The sequence below is a fragment of the Onychostoma macrolepis genome, chromosome 18 (assembly GCF_012432095.1).
Source record: "Onychostoma macrolepis isolate SWU-2019 chromosome 18, ASM1243209v1, whole genome shotgun sequence".
Lineage (NCBI taxonomy): Eukaryota > Metazoa > Chordata > Actinopteri > Cypriniformes > Cyprinidae > Onychostoma > Onychostoma macrolepis.
In genome coordinates, this window is record NC_081172.1 from 19,796,770 (window position 1) to 19,803,120 (window position 6,351).

The 6,351-nt window shown below is 39.7% G+C and overlaps 1 pseudogene; it reads left to right on the forward strand.

Moving 5' to 3' along the window:
- The first annotated feature begins 1,601 nt into the window (after positions 1-1,601).
- LOC131524727 (uncharacterized) lies at positions 1,602-2,722 on the forward strand (annotated as a pseudogene).
- The last annotated feature ends 3,629 nt before the right edge of the window (positions 2,723-6,351 follow it).

The window sequence follows — 6,351 nt, forward strand, 5'->3', positions numbered from 1 at the left end:
AAGATTTATATTAAGGGTGTAACAGTACATAAACTTGACGGTTCGGTACGTACCTTGGTTTTAACGTCACGGTTTTGTATGGTTTCGTTTTTTTTTTACATTACTATAAGGTTACAACTAACAACAGAGCCCAAAATTAAATTACTATTTATTTTTAACTATAATAATCAACACTTGAATTAAAGATTTGTATGCAAACATGTAAATTGCACATAATGCAGTTTTTAAATTAACTTCTAAATTATACAATTTGTATTTGTTGTTGAAATATAATCATTTACACAGTGGCTGTCACAACTTGTTTCATAAAAGATTGTATTTATTTATTTTTGTATTAATTTATTTATTTACAGGGCAATGCACATTAATAAACATGACTGTAAATGTGCCAGAATCTGTAGACCCTTGACAGAATGTTAAAAGGTCACCCTAAAAACAAAGACAGAGCATGACACACATACACATCATATGGAGAGAGAAAAGAAAAAAAAACATTTTTCCAGAAACTTAAATTAAAACAAACAAAATCGCTACTAAAATACAAAATATAAGTAAATTATCTAAAACAAAGTAAACCAGTGGTTATCCGAGGTTCTTCGTGAACATCGGACTACACTCAGAGCGGCAGAGAGAAAATGGCGCAAATCAAACGATCTGTCGGACCTCAGTAGGTACCAGTCTATGCTCACATCCTTCTCTGCTAAAGTCCACACTGCCAAATCCTCACATTTCCGCAACAAGATCGACAGCGCTCCAGACATGCGTAATCTCTTCAGAACATTTAATTCCTCCTCTGTCCCCTCCACCTCCTCCCTCCACCTCTATTACAGCTGATGACTTTGCCACTTTCTTTACAGACAAAACTAGATCAATCAGTGGTCAGTTTTCACCTCCACGCACACAGGACCCTCACCCTACCACATCCACTGCTAAAACTCCCATCTTTTCTTTCTGTCCACTCACTGAAGCTGAAGTATCCAAGCTTCTCCTCTCCAACCATCCTACAACATGTCCTCTTGACCCAATCCCTCACACCTTCTCCAAGCAATCTCACCCACACTCTTACCTGCACTCACACACATCATCAACACATCCCTACTCACAGGTAACTTCCCCATTGCGTTCAAGCAGGCTCGGGTAACCCCACTGCTCAAAAAACCTACATTAAACACTTCTCTTATAGAAAACTACAGACCTGTCTCTCTCCTTCCGTTCATAGCGAAAACACTTGAACGAGTTGTCTTCAACCAAGTCTCACTGTTTCTTTCACAGAACGACAAACTGGATGCTAAACAGTCAGGTTTCAGGAGGGGCCATTCAACTGAGACTGCGCTTCTCTCGGTCACTGAAGCCCTGCGAATTGCAAAAGCCCATTCCAAATCATCAGTCCTCATTCTGCTGGACCTATCTGCCGCTTTTGACACTGTCAATCATCAGATACTCCTGTCCACCCTCTCATCACTGGGCATCTCTGGCATTCCACTTCGCTGGTTTGAATCCTATCTCACTGGTAGGTCTTTCAGGGTGGCCTGGGAGGTGAGGTATCCAAAGCACATACACTGGTCACTGGGGTTCCTCAGGGATCAGTTCTTGAACCCCTCCTCTTCTCCACATACACTACATCACTGGGTCCCATCATACAGGCACATGGATTCTCATACCATTGCTACGCTGATGACACACAGCTCTACCTCTCTTTTCAACCAGATGATCCAACGGTAACTGCAAGGATCTCAGGTTGCCTGGCGGACATCTCGGCATGGATGAAAGAACATCACCTGCAGCTCAACCTGGCAAAGACTGAGCTTCTTGTCCTCCCTGCCACTCCGACTCTACAGCATGACTTCACGATCCAGTTAGGTTCATCAACAATAACCCCATCAACTTCGGTCAGAAATCTTGGTGTAATCTTTGATGATCAGCTGACCTTCAAAGACCACATTACAAAACTGCTCGATCTTGCAGGTTTGCACTATATAACATCAGAAAGATCAGGCCCTTTCTGACAGAGCATGCTGCACAACTTCTTGTCCAGGCCCTTGTCATTTCTAGGCTGGACTATTGCAATGCTCTTCTGGCTGGACTTCCGTCTAATACAGTCAAACCTCTACAAATGATTCAGAATGCAGCGGCACGACTGGTCTTCAACGAGCCCAAAAGAGCCCATGTTACACCTCTCTTTATCTCCCTGCACTGGCTACCAATCACGGCTCGCATCAAGTTCAAGACACTGATGCTTGCATATAGAACAACCACTGGCTCAGCACCCGTTTACTTGCACTCTCTATTAACAAACTACATCCCCTCCAGAAATCTGAGATCTGCTAGTGAGCGACGCCTCGTGATACCATCACAGAGAGGCGCAAAATCACTCTCTAGATCATTCTCATTCACCATTCCTGGCTGGTGGAACGATCTTCCCACCTCTATCCGGAATGCTGGATCCCTGTCAATCTTCAAGCAACAACTGAAAACTCATCTCTTTCGACAGCACTTGACTTCATCCTAAACTTAAAAAAAAAAAAAAAAAAAAAAAAAATTATCTTTACTTATTCCTTCCTTTGGTAGTTTGTATTTATTTGAACAATGTCTGAGACTTGGTGTTGCAAGCACTTCGTATGTCTGATTGCCTCTTCAAGATTAATCGCTCGATGTATTCCCCAATTGTAAGTCGCTTTGGATAAAAGCGTCTGCTAAATGACTAAATGTAAATGTAAATGTAAATGTTTCCACCTCCATGTTTGATGGTGGAGATGATGTTCTTGGGGTCATAGGCAGCATTCCTCCTCCTCCAAACATGGCGAGTTGAGTTGATGCCAAAGAGCTGGATTTTGGTCTCATCTGACCACAACACTTTCACCCAGTTCCTCTCTGAATCATTAGCAAACTTCAGAAGGGCCTGCACATGTGCTTTCTTGAGATGGGGGACCTTGCGGGCGCTGCAGGATTTCAGTCCTTCACGGCGTAGTGTGTTACCAATTGTTTTCTTGGTGACTATGGTCCCAGCTGCCTTGAGATCATTGACAAGATCCTCCCGTGTAGTTCTGGGCTGATTCCTCACCATTCTCATGATCACTGAAACTCCACGAGGTGAAATCTTGCATGGAGCCCCAGACCGAGGGAGATTGACAGTTATTTTGTGTTTCTTCCATTTTCGAATAATCGCACCAACTGTTGTCACCTTCTCACCAAGATGCTTGGCGATGGTCTTGTAGCCCATTCCAGCCTTATGTAGGTCTACAATCTTGTCCCTGACATCCTTGGACAGCCCTTTGGTCTTGGCCATGGTGGAGAGTTTGGAATCTGGTTGATTGATTGCTTCAGTGGATATATGTCTTTTATACAGGTAACAAATTGAGATTAGAGCACTCCTTTAAGAGAGTGCTCCTAATCTCAGCTCCTACCTGTATAAAAGAAACCTGGGAGCCAGAAATCTTGCCGATTGTTAGGATTAAATACTTATTTGACTCATTAAAATGCAATTTTGAAATGTGTTTTCTAGATGTTTTGGTTGTTATTCTGTCTCTCAATATTCAAATAAACCTACCATTAAAATTATAGACTGATCATTTCTTTGTCAGTGGGCAAACGTACAAAATTAGCAGGGGATCAAATCATTTTTTTCCTCCACTGTATGTATATATATATATGTGTGTGTGTGTGTGTGTGTGTGTGTGTGTGTGTATATATATATATATATATATATATATATATGAGCTCGAGTACGAGAGCGATACCTGTTCTATATCAGCATGGCTGTGATTAGGCCAGAGGCACGAGGCCGCAGTACGAGAGTGATATTGCGTTTATACAACAGTTTGATGGTACATGTATGCAATTAAACAAGAAACAACGGAGTGCCCTCTTCTGTGCGGAACTACTTCCTTTCGCCATGGATTCAAAGCTCAAGTTGACAGTTAAACATACGTCACTTTTAGAATTTGTATCAAGGGCATGTGCTGCTTCAGTTAGGTTTTAGTGAGAAATAATGAGGTTATAAAGCTTATGATACACGGGCAACTTTTGAGAAATGTTGCCGAGCAATGTTGCTTTGCCACTTTCCCATTGAGAATGGGCAACAAAATTGTATTTGGATCCGTTAAGAGAGAAACAATGCAACAAGACGTGCATCCGAATGAAAGAGAGAGAGACCATGACTAGACTGATTAATGTGCATGCTTTTTTATTTTAAGATTTATATTAAGGGTGTAACAGTACATAAACTTGACGGTTCGGTACGTACCTTGGTTTTAACGTCACGGTTTGGTATGGTTTCGTTTTTTTTTTTACATTACTATAAGGTTACAACTAACAACAGAGCCCAAAATTAAATTACTATTTATTTTTAACTATAATAATCAACACTTGAATTAAAGATTTGTATGCAAACATGTAAATTGCACATAATGCAGTTTTTAAATTAACTTCTAAATTATACAATTTGTATTTGTTGTTGAAATATAATCATTTACACAGTGGCTGTCACAACTTGTTTCATAAAAGATTGTATTTATTTATTTTTGTATTAATTTATTTATTTACAGGGGCAATGCACATTAATAAACATGACTGTAAATGTGCCAGAATCTGTAGACCCTTGACAGAATGTTAAAAGGTCACCCTAAAAACAAAGACAGAGCATGACACACATACACATCATATGGAGAGAGAGAAAAGAAAAAAAAAACATTTTTTTCCAGAAACTTAAATTCGCAAACAAACAAAATCGCTACTAAAATACAAAATATAAGTAAATTATCTAAAACAAAGTAAACCAGTGGGGATTTCTTTAAGACTGCAAGGGAAGCTTGGCTTCCCCTATAACGTCAAAAAAAATAATGGTCAAATATGTACTATTGTGTTAACATTTTATTGACTAAAAATGCGTTAGAACACGTTCATCTTGAAGACGAGTTCGTTCAGAATCCGCTACATACAGCAGGTCGGCTGACTCGATTTCCTTCTCATACATTCCCGTAGTGTCATAGTGCATTTCAACGTTGAAGCCTAGCGTCCATTGACTTCAATGGGGCTGCTTTGAACAGTTTTTTTCAGTGCTTCGAAACTAGACGGTCATTGGATAAATGCTGCGATTATGTCCCGTCCATGGACGCTCAGCGTCTCTGGGGGTGAATGGAGGAGTGGGCTGGCCTGGACTGCAGGCTTCTGCGTGATGACTGGAGGGTCTGTCGAAAGACTGCATCTCCTTTTGATTGACAGCGATTTTGTACTATAACAAGTCGCTGACGCTGAAGCTATTCAAGCTCAGTCCCACATCGGCTTTGCACTTGGTTCTTACCAATCATTATATTTTTTTTTTTACTCATTTATAATTATCCGCGTTGGCTTGGGCGAATCACTGATTCACTGAGCCATTCATAAAAACAGTCATTTGATTCGCTCCTGAAGGATTCAGCTGTTTTGAAAGAATCATTTGTATGACTCAGTGATTCAATCACGAACTTCTGCCACCTGCTGGCCGTTTTTAAGTTTCCCGTCTAAAAGTAGGCATATTACATTATTTTCCAACATATTTCTATATTCAGAATTTAGTATTTAAATCATTAATCTCATAACATTATTTATGCAATTATAAATGCAGTCTAAATGTATACATGCCACATCTAAATGCCACTTCATGCTGCTTCTGTGCAGTGCTAAGATGAGTTTTGTTTAGATCATTTCATGGATAACAATAGCCAGTCATTCATTCACATTAAGTATTGTCTGTTTTCACTTACATCTATTTATTTTTAAAATTTTATAAAATAATATAAATTAACACAATACTGCATGGTATTGTGATACTACAGCTGGTATAGTATCGTAAGACATTTTTATGGTATCGTGACAACCCTATTATACACCACATTTCTTGATTCAGTTTAACCTAATTCCCACATTTCCTCCGTCGAGTTTAATATCTTTTTTTTTAGATTGTTCATTCATTCATTCATTCATTCATTCATTCATACAGTAGGCTAGGCTAGCGTCACTGGAAAAGATGCCTAGTTGGTATGACAGGGTCACAGAGCATTTTCTTGAAAAGGAACGTAGGGCAGAATTTACGTATAAATAAATGGACAATTTTTATGATGTAGGCCGAAAATGAGCTTCCCCTCTTTGAAAGACCAGCAGCCGCCACTGAAGTAAACATATGAGGGAAAGGAGAGAGAGAGAGGGAGAGAGATGGCAACAGGAGAAGGCAACATTGCCAAGAGCAATTAGCACAAGGAAGTATATTGTCAAGAATACAATACTAATGTTGACAGTGCTGAGTTGTCAGTAACCATTTTTTAAGATGAGACTGAAAAGAACCAAAAGTATGTAATCTTCTAATTGTTGATGGGA